Here is a 16366-nt window from a genome sequence, read left to right on the forward strand (position 1 = left end):
TTCCTGTATTGTACTGTCTTGTTCAGCGTGCGGAATAGTCGCTGAGCATTGCGAATATTCATCCACTTTTTAAAGTTCTCCAGCCACGTTCTTTTATAGGCCCAAAACCTATTGGCTGTCAGTCTTACCTTACAAGGTAAGTTGGAATATATCGTCGTTGCCGGGACGAAACCTCCTATGTGATAATATTTTTGGAGATATACTGACCCGCAGCACATACGTTACAAGAGCGAGAATACCTTGACAACTGTCACACAATAATGCACCTTAGATGACGGAACCTTACCAACCAAATTTCTAAGCTAAAATATTTCACATTGGAAGTTTTGTCCCGGCAGCGACGATATGGTACTCGGTTCCTTGCATGAGAGTAAATGTGTACATATCTATTTCTTGCTCAGATGCAATTTAAAAACGTAGTTTTATCGGAACTTATTTCTTTTAGAATATCGTCGCGTCACCGGTAAAAGGCTGTAATCCACAAAGCTCTTCCTATCGATTATTCTCCTTAAGACTGGTCACGCCTCTCAGCCACATATGGTTATGCAGTCCATCAGAACAAATTTTGTTGTGTTCATTTTCCTGTGCCCATGTGTAAAGGAAAATTAACCTTACTGTACCGTACTATACGAATGTATGCTTGCATTACGTATTTACGCACTCCTATTGTATAATGCATGTTAGGTTCATTTTCGGTTACTCGTCGGCATAGGAAAACGAACACAACGGACATTGTTCTGATGGGCTGCATATCAATATGTGGCTGGGAGGCGTGACCAGTCTTAAGGAGAATAATCGATAGGAAGAGCTTTGTGGATTACAACCTTTTACCGGTGAAGCTACGATATATATTTGTTAATTCCTTGCATAGATATGTTGTTTTCTTTTAATCTCAGTACATTCTTTAAGAGTTCTATTCTTTTCCGGAAACCTTTGGCCGGCAGTGTATTTTTTTTTTGCTAGTGGCTTTATATCGCGCCGACACAGATAGGTCTTATGGCGACGATGGGATAATAAAGGCCTAGGAGTTGGAAGGAAGCGGCCGTGGCCTTAATTAAGGTACAGCCCCAGCATTTGCCTCGTGTGAAAATGGGAAACCACGAAAAACTATCTTCAGTGCTGCCGACAGTGGGATTCGAACCCACTATCTCCCGGATGCAAGTTCATAGCCGCGCACCACTAACCGCACGGCCAACTCGCCCAGTAGGCAATGTATAACCACTGTGCTAGTTGCCACTGTCGTTTTGGAAGGACACCAACTGCTTTAAACTTTGAGGCATTTACCATGGAGTTCCTCATTCCTGCCTGCCGCTAAATGATACAGCTAATTCCATATGGCTTCACGCATTTCTTCCACATTATACGTAGAGTTCCTCAGTGAAATTCCAAAATAGTTTTGCATTTTATCTACTGTGTGCGATGTTATTTTACGTTTACCACCTAAACGTTTCTCCTTAGATAAACATCGAAGGGCTTTTCCGACTCGCTTCTGGTAATGGCAAACACCCTCAAGTTTTCAATATTTTTACCATTGTATGGGTCCACATCAACGACAGCTTTATAGCTCCTGCTATCTCCATCACCAACGTACTGAGTGTACTCCAAGCCTCTACTTTCCTTTCATCGCAGGAAAATTCTGCTTGTTCCCACGGGTTCCATGTTTAGGGAAGAGCAAGTTTCTTTAAGATTGGTCACGCCGTCCAACCAAATATGGATATGCAGTCCATTAGAAAAAATTAATTGTGTTCATTTTCCTATGCTTATGTGTAAAGGAAAATGAATCTGTACTCTACTGTACTGTACTGTACTGTACTGCAGGAATATTTGCGCGACGAATGAACTCACTCCTACAGTATACAGTAGTTAAGGTTAATTTTCCTTTATACTTTCGGAGAGGGGAATGAACACAACGAACATTGTTCTGATTGACTGCATACCCAAATGCGGCTGGGAGGCGTGACCAGTCAAAGGTATGTGTACACCCAGAAATGGTCAAAAAGTCGTGTTCCTTGGAGTTTTACATTACCTGCATTCTTTCTGTTATTAGCTTTAATTTGGTGTACATTACATAACAGTACCTTCACTACTTATTGAGACACTAATATTGATATAAAATGCAGCATACTGAGCCACGCCCCCTTTACTGGACACAAGTGTTTATTCCTTGCCTTCTGCTCATTCTGATCATCTGTGACTTTTGTTTCCATCTAATTGCTCATGCACAATATAGAGTTCTCTCCATAATACCTCTGTGGTGTACTTCTGAAAATTGTTTTTAATTATTTGAATCAACAGCTGTGAATGTTTTGGTGTTTTGAGAACAGTGAATTTTGTAGGCCTACAATTTATATTGCCAAAATTTTATAAAGTTTTGGAGCAATTATTGTAATTTGTTTGTTTTGAATATTTTTGTACATTGTTTTTATAACCATGGGTAGCAGGAAAACTAAAAGGAAGCCTGTAAGGAAGTTCCATTGAAACCAGTTTATACACATGAAGAATGCTGTTTGGTTATAGGAGGACAATGCATTTGTGAGTAGTGATATGATAACAACTAGCCCACCAGAATATGTCACTACTGGAAGATATGTTACTTCTAATGAAAGCTATGATTACACTGAATATGTCACTACTAGAAGATATGTTGCTTCTAATGAAAGGTATGATCTCACTGCCAGTTTGTAAATACTATATTATCCATTGTGGCTTGTAGTCATTGTTTTTATGTTAGTGCCATGTTAGTTCAGTTGACTGGATCTAAGGAACAAGGTCTCTCCCAGTGTTTCCATTTTTTATGCTCAACGTTTGGTTATACTACTCCAGATATGTTTACAAGTGTGAGAAAGGACACGACATAAAATAAACGACATTTAAAGTGAACAGAAGATTCGGAGAAATTAGTTGTGGACACAGCAAAATAGTTTTGTTACGTAATGGATTTGCCTCCTCCTCCTCGGAAAAATGGTTACCATAAGCACATACAGGTTTTCAATGAAATGACAACAGAGTTAGCTAAAGTGACAATGTTATGTGCCGCAAGCGATTTGGTTTAGAACTGAGGAGAGTGTGCAAGGTCTGTTGATAGTACGTGGATGAAGGGAGGATTTACTTCACTTATTGGAGTTTTTACTGTAATATCAGTGAGGAATGGTGAAATACTGGACACATAGGGGATGTAGAAGCAATCCATGTCATGCAGAAAGCATATATTTGATGACAAAGAATCTCCAGCATACTTTACATGGAAAGTAGAATACAGCTCTGTGACATACGATATTTGGTTCTTTCAACGACGATATACCATTTCAACATATTAAAGTGAACCCTCTCTGAGCCGAACAGATGGATAAATCCACAAAATTGGTATTTTAGAACAGACGACATCAATTAGTTGCTCTACGAAGAAGGCCGTACTTTCTCCGCTCGGAACGGCTGGCTGCCGGGTGAGAAGAGAGCAGCGGACAGGCGGGTTGCATACCGTGGCGGTACTTAGATTAACAACGCGAGATAATGTTACAATAATAATAAGAAGAAGAGGAGGAAGAAGAAGAATATGGAGCATGGACCATGCGCAACGACGAACAGGGCACATATTATAGAGTATATCAGGACAAGAACATTATTCAGCGACAAAGGAAAAATACAGCAGTGTGCAATATAGTGTGAATAAATAAATCTTCACGATTAACTAACTAAAGTTTTTGATACCTGCATTTATTGAAGGAAAATATATGCCCGAACGTCGTGTGGTGTGAGAATAACGTGCATCCCCACTGGCCTTCAGTACATGCACTTCCCCTACTTGCTAGCTCAGCTGCTCTCGTTCCTCAACAGCAGGGAGCAAACTGTCTCCGAAGTTGTTTCACTCTGAGTTGACGCTAGCTGTTTAGAGGCGTGTTTTTCTTAAAGGGGAATGAGAAACTACTGTTATGACTACTACTACAGCTGGCACAACAATCACCATCCCGTTATTTATAGTATATATTATGACCGTATCGGTCATGTACATATTTATTTAACCCTCAAACACACGTGTATGGGGTGAAATCCACCCCAGGTCATTTTATTTCCTAGCGAAATGTACAAATAACTTTCCTGTGCTCTCCCCGCTCTTGGACCTTTCTGGCTGGATCCCCGCAGAGAGAGTCATTCTTACATAATCTGTCTTAAAATCTCCAATTAATTCAGTAATTCATATTTTACAGTACAATGATGTGTGGGGTGGAAATCACCCCATGCGTGTGTCTGCGTCCTAAGATCTGGCGCGTGTGCTTGAGGGTTAATAATGGTGTGGGTTCGATTTCTGGACCCGACATCAGTCAAACTGTATTTTGATGATTATGATTATATCCACTGGTGTTCGCTTATTCTTTTATTTACTTATTTAATAGTATAATTATTTAGTTAGGCGACCATTCCAAGTCGTCTCCAATATTTCGCATAGATAATTATTTCTTCTAATAGTGAAGAAGGATTGTAATGAGAACCGTCGCATTTACAAGGATATTTCTGTTCTTAAAAAGGATTTTGTACCGATTATTTGATGTAATACTTATTGTCATGTCAAAAAGGGAATGGAACAAACAATTCGACATTTAATCGATAAATGTTAAGAAAATATGAATTATTATTATTTATCAGTGAAAGGAGTGACATCTCCAAATTTGTATTTAGTCCATCGGACATTGTATATTTTATTTTCATTATAGTCGAATTATACAGGGTTAATTTTAATTAATCATGATTTTATCAAGGAATAATACATAGGTTTTTAAACTCTTCTTTGCTTGTCACTTTGCCGGATAAACATTGCATCCTAAATTTCCCTCCGTTCATTTATGCCTTTAAGTTAGTTAAGTGTTATTTTCTGATATTTTGTCGCGAACGCACCATGCCCCTGGGAGGCTGTTGGCTTGATTCTTTGGAACGGAGGAGTGCAGTTGATCCTTGCACGGTCGAAAGAGCTTTTGCTTACCCATCACTTTTAAGTTTATTTTCCTTCGTTTCCTAGATGAGGTGCCATTTGACTTTAGACTAAAGAGGTCCCATACCATCGAACGCCTTGGCGTATGATGATATATGGCAGTAGCCCGAAATTTGGGGACAATGATGCTGTCATGTGGTTCTATGGGGCAATGGCGTGGGTGGTATGGTTACAATATCGGGTGGTTCACCAGCCCCTTGCGATTTAGTTTTATGCATCCCAACGCTTTTACTGAAATACTGAAATACATCAATCCATCTCCCTAAAACGTAGTAATATAACGAGATCTGTGTTTAGGGGCTAAAATATAGCGAGGATCGTTAGCGCCACTATTAATTCATTATGGGTATTTCGAATGAACCAGTAAAATGAGTACAGCTACTGAACCCGTGACCTTTGGACATTAAAGGAATCAATACGAAGAACACGTACCTTACAATAGGAGGTGAGCACGCAGACAAGGGGCAAGTATTTTGTAGGCTCAAGTCTGTGCACTGAATGTCAAGCCTGCTATAGCTCACTTGGCTGGGGTGCGGTGCTCGACGTTTCGAATCACACACAAGTATATTTTTATTTTTTCACCAGTTGCCAGGGATGTGGTAAGGTTGCATATTTGATAGCTTCAACAGACCGATTCGTTTATTTCGCCCTGTTATGGGTCCTATGTAACAACGCATAAGGTATCGAACTGGGTTGGACGACGATGATGATGTGATTGTCTCTGGCTAGGACATAGACAACAAATTAGCTACGTCGTACGTGTTAGAAGTTTTGTAGACCGCAGGTAGGGCAACGTGTGCGCTATTGGAACGATAATAACGTGCGATGGCAGGTAGGTATGAAGCTGCATGGACTACCCTCCTTCGAGACAAGTCACAACACAACACAACACAAAGCTTATTTAGTGCATCGTGAAATAATCCAGCGATGAGTACGTGGATATGTGACTCATCTATGGAGAAATTATGCAGAATGCATGCCAGGAACAACGCCTGTATCAAGAACGGTATCCGGATGGACGACAAGCGACAGGCATTATATTTCGGAGTTTGGAAAGACGTCTGTGAGTTACTGCATCCCTGGATAGGACGCGGCCTGTTCGAGATCATCCCGTAACGTCTGCTCACAATGAAGAACACTAGCACTAGGATATTGGCCATTGCATAGGAGATTAATATCATCCACGCGTCTGTTATGCGGATGTTGCATACCCAGTGGTTTCATCCTTATCACATCAGGAGCTCCACGGTAATGATTTCGGAGCACGGGTGGCGTTCATATAATGGTCCCTACAGGATGTGGACACTGATCCTGCCGTTTAGCGACCGTCTTATTTAAGGACGAATCGCGGTTCTGCAACAATAGAACCGTTGATCGACATAATATGCATTACTGAAGTGTGGATAAACCCCATTGATTACGACAGGCAGCTTTACAGGTAGAGTGCTGCGGGAACATATGGTGTGGCATCGTGCGTGATCACATCGTTAGTCCCCATTCCTTTGAGGGACCTCTGACCGGAGAACGCTATCTGCGGTTTCTTCTAGATGACCTACCATCTTTCTTGGAACATGTGCCGATCTTTGACCGCTGCAGGATGTGGCTTGTACATCACGGAATTCCACCGCACTGAGCGGTGGTCTTCCGGAAGCGAACTCCATGCGACGTACACTGATAAATGGATAGGAATGGAAGGACCTGCGCCCTGGCCTATCAGATCGCTCTATCATACGCCCCTAGATTTTTTCTATTCGATCATGTAAAACAACTGGTGTATGCATGGGAGCCGAGCAATCCTGGCCACCTTAGACTGCTCATCACCCAGACATGCTGATCCGTTACGCCGGACATGTTGCAACGTTACGGTTTGGTTGGGTGTAGAAATGGTGAAATTATATGTGTTGTACAAGTGCACGGATTATGTCAATAAGCAACGAGACCAGAAAAATTAAACCGTTTGTCAAAATCCTTGTGTCCGGTACTGCAACACTAACTTACTGTCAAAAAGGTATTGCATTTAAATGCTTCTAAATGCATTATGACTGCACCGGAAAGTTACCCTTCATTTAGAGTATTGCAGACCACCACTTAATCAAATAAATCACTCACCCACTGTTGTGTTCTAAGCATTATCATTAATATTTAGTGTCCAACTGACCCGTGTTCAAATCCCGGATTTTCTATGGACGTTAAGATATATCAGTATGAAGATTATCACGCCGTACACGTCAGCCTTCTGATAACAGTTATGAGAGTGCGGTACCTTGCAGAATTCGTTGCAACTCCTTTCTAAGGCACGAGTGGTTCGGGCGTTGGGCAATGAATGTAGGAGTTTTGAAATGGGTAGTCACGACCCTGTGGTTCGAATTTCACGTTCTATTGGCTATTGTCATGAAATTTACTGTACCTAAATCTGCAGATTGCTTGCTTGATAGTATCTGATAATAGAAGTGGATTCAAATTACATTATCAACACTCTAAACGTGGTTTGCCACGGTTCTTCATTCCAACTCCAGATGAATGTACATTTATACAGTTCACAGCCGTTTCCTCGTCTACCCTAGCCCACATTAATTACAACTACACACTCAATCTAGAGACGGTAGCAACACAGTTTATTACCTAACTAGCAAGATACCCGTGCTTCGCTACGGTATTATACTGAAATTTATAATTGAATGCTTATTGTTTTAGATATATAATACGCCGAAATTTGTGATCTGACTCGTTTTCGGCGAGAATCCACCAAAATTCCCGATCTGACTCGTTTTCTATTAGATTACGGCGTGTCTCCTCCCATTTTTCAATCTTCCTTTCCAGCAATCGATTTTGTACTTCCCGGGCTAGGCTCAGGTATTCCTCCCGGTCAGTTGGGTCCGTAAATCTTTGCCATCTTTCCCTATAATCATTTTTAATATGGATAAAATCCCTCAGAAGATACGGCGTGGTGTCATATTGGGTGCCTTGGCGGCACTGAACACGTGGCCGGACTGCATTCTTAGTCATTAGCCGTCCAGGAGCCGTTTCCAGCGCGTCAGCACATTTGACGACGGTCCGGAACATTATTATTATTATTATTATTATCATTATTATTATTATTATTATTATTACTATTATGTGTAGCTGGAATGGTTGATGACAGGGAAAACCGGAGTATCCGGAGAAAAACCTGTCCCGCCTCCGTTTTGTCCAGCACGAATGTCACATGGAGTGACCGGGATTTGAACCACGGAACCCAGCTGTGAGAGGCCGGCGCGCTGCCGCCTGAGCCACGGAGGATCCTTATAAGTACATTAATAACAGTAAAATCAATTGGTCTCACCTCTTTCTACACCCCACCGCCGTTAAGTTTATTTACCGCACCCCCCCCAAAAAAAAAAATTAAAAGAAGGCTTGTTTCTTTATGTTTAAGTAAGATTCCAAACACCAATGTTCACGTCTATTACCTTTAGTTTTGAGGTATAAGTATCCCCATAAAAGTAATTTACTTTTTTCATTTCATTTCACACTACTCCCCCCCCCCACCTAAGTGAACTTTCCCGCAAAAATACTTGTTTCTTTAATAGTAAAGGATCTTCTAAATACCAATTATCACGACTCTAAATTCCTCAGTTTTTTATTTATGTGTCCTCATGAAAGGAAATCGACTCCTTTACACTCCCGCCCTCCAAGATGGTTTCCCGCCCAAAACGCGTTTTTCTTTGTTTTTAAAGGAGATCCAAATACGAATTTTCACGTCTGTAACAACTTTAGTTTTTATTAGATGTATGTATTCTCATACAATTAAGCCAATTAATTTTTCAATTCTTTCATCTCCCCCCCCCCCGCTTCATTGGATTTTAAGAGAATACGTGTTTCATTACCTTTAAAGCAGATTGAAAATATCAAATTTCACGTCTGTAACATCTTCATTTTTGATATATCAGTAGCCTAAATAAAAGAATTCAACACCATTTTCTGTCACTTTTACCGCCCCCCCCCCTCCGCCAAAGTGATATTTCCGAAAACTAAAAATACACGTTTCTTTATGTTTAATAGAGATAAAAAATACCATTTTTCACTTCTGTAACATGTTAAGTTTTTTTTAGATATACTGTAAAAATTCTCATTTTAAAATTTCACCCCTTTTGAGTTCCCCTTAAGTGGAGTTTCCAAAAACAAATCACCTATGTTTCTTTACATTTACAGGAGATTCCAAACACCCACTTTTTACGTCTGTAACATTTTACGTTTCCAAGATATTCTGTAGATATAGTCTTTCAAAAAATTCACCCCAATTTGTCACTCCTGTTTAACCGCCATTAATTGGATTTTCCAAAAACTAAAAAATACGTGTTTCTTTATTTTTAAAGGAGATCCCATATACAAATTTTCAGTTCTGTAATATCTTTCGTTTCTGACATATATGTATCCTCATTAAAGGCATTCAACCCATTTTTCACCCTTTTACACCCCTCCTATTGGGATTTACAGGAAACAAAAAAAATACGTGTTCCTTTATTTTTAGAAGAGATTCCAACTACCAATTTTTACATCTGTAAATTTTGAAGTATTAAGATGTAGACACACTCATTTTAAAAAATTCACCCCCCCTTTTCACCCCCCAATACTTGGATTTTACAAAAACGAAAAAATACGTGTTTATTTACTTTTAAAGTAGATTACAAATACCAATTTCAAGGTCTGTAATATCTTCAGGTTCTGAAATATAAGTAGCCTCGTTAAAGGCATTCAACCCATTATTCACCCTTTTACACCCTGCTTATTGGGATTTTCCGAAAACAAAAGAATACGTGTTTCTTTATTTTTAAAGGAGATTCTAAATACCAATTTTTACATCTATAAACTTTAAATGTTTTGAGATATAGATACACAAATTTTTAAAAATCACCCCCTTTTCACCCCCCCAATTAATCGGATTTTCCAAAAACAAAAAATACGTGTTTCTTTTTAAAGGAGATCCCAAACACCAATTTTCATGTCTGTAATATCTTCAGGTTCTGAAATATAAGTAGACTCATGAAAGGCATTCGACTCCTTCTTCAACCTTTTCCACCCTTCCTATTAGGATTTTCCGAAAACAAAATATACGTGTTTATTTTTAAAGGGGATTCTAAATACCAATTTTCACATCTATAACGTTTAAAAGTTTTGAGATATAGATACACTCATTTTAAAATATTACCCCCTTTTCCCCCCTCCCTTAATTGGATTTTCCAGAAACAAAAAATACGTGTTTCTTTATTTTTAAAGGAGATCCCAAACACCGATTTTCAGGTCTGTAATATCTTCAGTTTCTGAGATATAAGTAGCCTCATTAAAGGCATTCAACCCTTTTTCCACCCCTTTTCACTCCTCCTATTGCGATTTTCCGAAAAAAAAATACGTGTTTCTTTATTTTTAATGAAGATTCTAAATACCAGTTTTTACATCTGCAAACTTTAAAAGTTTGGAGATATAGATTCACTCATTTTAAAAATTCACCCCCTTTTCACCCTCCCATTAATTGGCTTTTGCAAAAACAAAAAAATACGTGTTCCTTTATTTTTAAAAGAGATCAAAAGTACCAATTTTCAGGTCTGTAATTTCTTCAGTTTCTGAGATATAAGTACCGGTATCCTGATTAAAGGCATTCAACCCCTTTTTCACCCCTTTTCACCGCTCCTATTGGGATTTTCTGAAATCTAAAAAATACGTGTTTCCTTATTTTCAAAGAAGATTCTAAATACCAATTTTTACATTTGTAAACTTTTAAAGTTTTGAGATATAGGTGCACTCATTTTAAAACTTCACCCCCCCTTTTCACCCCCTTGGCAACGGAATATCCAAAAATCCTCTCTTAGCGAGCACCTACATCTTAATATGAATGTATCCCCAAAATTTCATTTCATTATGTCCAGTAGTTTTGGCTCGGCGATGATGAATCAGTCAGTCAGTCAGGACAAGCTATTTTATATATATATAGATTTATGAACCATTATCCTTCTGAGCCTGACGTCCATTAAAAAGGAACGCCGAGTTTTAAAATCCGAATCCCCGTAAAAAATTAACATTGAGTATACGTTTTTGTTACAATTTTTGCTAAATGCAGTTATAGAGGTACGAACAAGATTAATTCACCTGAGGTTACATCAACCAATGTCAAACGGTCAGATAAGTTTGTCCGTTCATGATTTTTTTAAAAAAAGCTCTTCTAGATTGTAAATAAAAGAATGATAGGATAGGTAGGAAAGAAATTATACCGATATGCTGTCCGGTTTTGGGCTGACTGGTCAGTGTAGTCACCTTCCGTTTAGAGGTTCGGGGTCGATTCCCGGCCGGGTCGGAGATTTTAACATTAAATTGTTTAACCTTAAATGGTTAACTCCCCTAGCTACGGGAATATGTGATTTTATTGCTCTCAACATTCCTGCTACTCACACACCACACACAGCATCTCAATTACAAGAATAATACGCAGTTTCCGTGCATGACAAATGTCGCTCACTCCCGTCTTAGTGTCTGCCTCACGCACCAGGCCAGCAATAGCCACACGAAGTAATGATGATTCGTGTACTTAGAACCGGTTCAGTAAACGTCAGCATGTTGTAGTAAATAAACATGTTCATTTCTTGTTGTCTGTGAGGCATGTCAAAACTCTAAGACTACATTTGTCTCCCATTTCCTTTGTGATTAATAGTGGACCATTTGCTCAAACAATTAATATTTTCAGAATTTCAACCTTAACATTTTCCAGAACGCAGGACGTTATATGCCAGATTTTAATCTTACTAAAGTCTCCTCTAATTTGCTCTAGGAAGATTTTCGCAAACATTTGGATTTCTGAAAGATTGCGCCATTAATTGTTACTTAAATGGAAGTATTCATGTTCTCTAGACTTTTTGAAAAGCGAACTTACCTGCATATCGCGCCAGGATGTCAGTGGGCTCATCAGTTGGATTGCCACACCTCACCAATAGCTGGCGGCTAGTCCGCCTTTGAAACACAACTGCAGGCCTCCTTTGTAGGACAATGCAGTAACAGTGCACTGGAGTGGATATGTACCTCTGCTTGTCCTCTGGCTAATAACGAAAATGTACACCTAAATAACTTTAATACCTTCTGTTTTTGTAATGACTGAAATTCAACGTTCAGGAATTTAATTCTTGATTTGCGTTAATTGTTGACAAAACGACAGTGAGGGATAAAGGACCCATATTACCAGTCCCATCAGAGAGACTGCATACGAAATAAGTGCTCTAGATCATGATGCGTACAGCAAAAAAGTGACGGATTAACACAACTAAACTAGTGGTATTGAATTTATCATAACTACGTATATGAAATAACAGGGCCTGACTGACTGACTGACTGACTGACTGACTGACTGACTGACTGACTGACTGACTGACTGACTGACTGACTGACTGATTCATCATCGCCGAGCCAAAATTACTGGATATAATGAAATGAAATAGTGAATCTATACATATACATAACAATGTAGGTGCTCACTAAGGGAGGATATTTGGATATTCCGTCGCTAAGGGGGTGAAAAGGGGGCTAAATTTAAAAATTAATGTATCTAAATTTCAAAACTTAACAGTTTAAGGATGTGAAAATTGGTATTTGTAATCCTCATTAGAAATAAGGAAACTAGTACTTTTTTGTTTTCGGAAAATCCTCTTACGGGGAGCGAAAAAATATGAAAAGTATTGAATACCTTTTATGATGCTATTTAAATTTAAACAACTGAAGATGTTACAGTCATTTGGAATCTCCTTTGAAAATGAATGGAGTCGTATTTTTTGGTTTAGGAAATCTATTTAAGAGGGGGTAAACAGGAGTGACGAAGGGAGTGAAAATTTTAAAATGAGTATATCTACAATGTATCTTAAAAGCGTAACATGGTACAAATGTGAAAACTGGTATATGGTATCTCCTCTACAAGTAAAGGATTACGCATAATTTATTTTCTGGGAATCCACTTAAGGGGAAGTGTTAAAGGGGGTGACTTTGAAATGAGAATATGTACAGTACATCTCAAAAACTTAACTTACTACAGACGTGATATTGGTATTTTTAACCTCTTTTAAAAAGAAAATAAAACGTATTTTTTGTTTCCTGAATAAACAATTAAGGGGGAAAATGTTGGGGAAGGGGATTTAATAGTTTTTATTAGGATACTGGTAACTCCAAAACTGAAGATATTACAGACGTGAAAATTAACGGTAGGGGATACATGGATTGAAAAATGAGTTGAAATCCTTGTGTGAAGATACTTATATCTTGAAATCGAAAAAGGTTTTGGACGAGAATATTGGTACTTGGAATATCCTTTAAAAATTAAGACACACATATCTTAAGGCAGGGATGGGAGATGGGGGGGGGGTGGTTGGAATCGATATAAGTGGATGTACAAAGAGTTGAATTCTTTTTATGAAGATTCAGATAAGAAGGTGACTTAAATCAGTAGACCCCTAAGGGGGGTTTGACTGGGATATGTGATAAATGATAACAAAAATGTGCATTTATATCAAACTATTTGAATTATGAAGTTAAAATTTCAAATGGTATTCTAGGTGTCCGAGGAGTTAAATGGGGGTTAAGCTCTGAAAACAAATGTATTAACTCCTTCCTCAGAGACAGTTCAACGTATGAAGGCAACATTCCAAATAGCGGTATATATTTTAAATCCTAGATGTGAATTGGGAAACGTGTTTTGTGGTTCCACCCCTAAAGTTTTAAATGAGGTTTACTCCGTAAACAAAATTATTCATCCACCCAAAACCGTTTTACGTATAATGTTGTAAAATATATTAAATTAAAATTTTTCTTCCCTAAGAGGTTTAGATGGTGGTTGACACTCAAGAACACAGTATCAATTTTTCCGAAGCCGTTTCAGGCACGATCTTATTCTACGAGGGGTGGTCTTCTATACTCTAGATGCTAATAAATATTTTAAAACATTCACCCCTTTTCTGTTCGACGTAAAAAATCTACTTTTCACAGATTGCTCTCTTGTACACCCTAGAAGTGAAATAAGTTAGGGTTAGAAATATTCAAATTCTTCCGTATGGGGTTAAAATGAGTGTTAGATAAGAAATAAAAGTAAATAAATAGTCGTTCCCCCAAAAACCGTTCGGCGTACGAACTCAAGGAGTATTTTACAGGATCAGCTGATAGTGGATTCTCAAAAATATGAAACATTGTATAATAGCTTTCGGTTTAAATCCGTACCGAAGTACGGGTATCTTGTTAGTTTATAATAAAGGAAATATTTCATGTATGAGGCAATATAACAATACCTAGTGTGTGAGCACAAAGAATGAGCATAGTTTTGCACTGACTTTCTGAAGAGGGAGTTTTATTTTAGTATGTGTTCCTTTATTTATTTATTTATTTATTTATTTATTTATTTATTTATTTATTTATTTATTTATTTATTTATCTATTTATTTATTTAGCGTATGAGCCGAGAGGAAAACCGCCAATGTTAACACACTACGGCCATTCGGCCAAGCTCTGGTTTGGAAATACGCGTAGGTTTAAGACCCACCGTCGGCAGTGCTGAAAATTATTTTCAGTAGCTTCATATTTTCGTTTCCAGGCAAGTACCGGGCTATTCCTACTCACAGCCCACAGATGAGTCCTTCCACCTCTGTATCCGCTTTCATTCACCTTCATTCACTGCATCTTCATTATCTCCTCAACTGACTTTGGCGTCAGGAAGTGCATCCGACCATAAAAGCATGTCATGTAAGTTAATCTCACTTCACACTCGATTCCGTATTATGGAAAAGAATTGAGGGGCAGGTATATACACATTCACTGACCGTCTCTTTAGCGAATTGTCTGCGTATTTACATTCTATCCAGAGGGCCCTAGGTTTGGTTCCCGGACAGGCCAGAAATTTAGTGTATGGTTAATTCCCACTCCTTGGGGACTTGTGTTTGTCCCAACACATTCTTCTTCATACTCACACGACACATCACACCACTAATCACCGTAGGAACAAGCAATTGTGAGTACATTCTTCACAGAGCGTTGGCCTGAAAGAGTGCATCCAGAAGTGAAAATGGGCCAGAACCACACCAGTGTGGGGAAAAGTGGTAGATGAAGGGAAGAAGGAGAAGATAATAATATTATTGGCTTTGCGTCCCACTAACTACATTTTCGGCTTTCGCAGACGCCAAGGTGCCGGAATTTCGTCCCGCAGGAGTTCTTTTACGTGCCAGTAAATCTACCGACATGAAGCTGACATATTTGAGAACCTTCAAATAACACCGGACTGAGCCAGGATCGAACCCGCCAAATTGGGGTCAGAATGCCTGCACCTCAACCGTCTGAGCCACTCAGCCAGGCAGAAGAAGAAGGAGGTATGTACATTTATTCAGCGTATTGCAAATACAGTGACAATACAAATTACGAAATTTACATTATACCCTGGTGGAAAATGTAATCACGACACCAAGAAGGAGTGGTGCTAGATAAAAGAAATTTGGAAGGCTTATTTGCACATCTGAAAGTTGACGCCTGTTTATACTTGCACGCCTGTCAATGTATAATTGTGCTACCAGCGCCAGTATGATCTTGCGAAGCAAGTATGCTTCAAATACGCGCTGAACACCTCGTAAGCGTTAGTCATCGTACGGTGTTGACGCTGTGAGGTAGGTGCAGTAGCTATTAAAGCTTAATTTGGCTCCAAACTGACACAGCGATCTGTAACAGATCGATTACTTGAAGGATAGCTCCTGCAATGCCCATGCCAATAAATCCGAATACTGCCATTTGCAACTTCAGTGGTGTAAAGCTACATCACATGGCAGGGCGGAGTGTAGATTTGTTGTATTCTCAGATGAAAGTATTTTCTGTCTTGGTGCCAGGAGGCCCGGTGAGCGCTTGGAAGAATGCTGTCCGAGGTGACTACACCAGGCGTTATGACCAGGGGAGCGGTTTCCTTTGACAACAAGATTATTCCCGTCGTTATCCCAAGAACCTTGTCAGCATATTTGAACGTCAGACTGGTGACTGAACCGGTTGTTGTCATTTATTCGTAGTATACAACCGGGTGTATTCCAACAGTATAACTTTTTGTCCTCATACCACAGCTGTCATCCAACGTGCTCTACAGAGAATCGGTCAGTTATCTTGCCCTGCGAAATCACCAGTCCTTTCGACCATTAACCACAGATGGGACATTATCGGTTTTAATTTTAAGTATGAATTCGATTCAAACTCGTCCAAGTCCTACGTGCCTGATCATAACCTCCCATGACTGATTAGGAGCTAAGTGTATCTACTGATATTTCCATTCTTCAGAAAGTTTAAAAGCTTTATCTTTTAGTTCTTCTGCTGTTCTTAGTGATGGGTGGCGTGAGTTGACTCTCCCTCTGCACACAT

This window comes from Anabrus simplex, chromosome 2, assembly GCF_040414725.1.
Source record: "Anabrus simplex isolate iqAnaSimp1 chromosome 2, ASM4041472v1, whole genome shotgun sequence".
In the NCBI taxonomy this organism is placed as follows: Eukaryota; Metazoa; Arthropoda; class Insecta; order Orthoptera; family Tettigoniidae; genus Anabrus; species Anabrus simplex.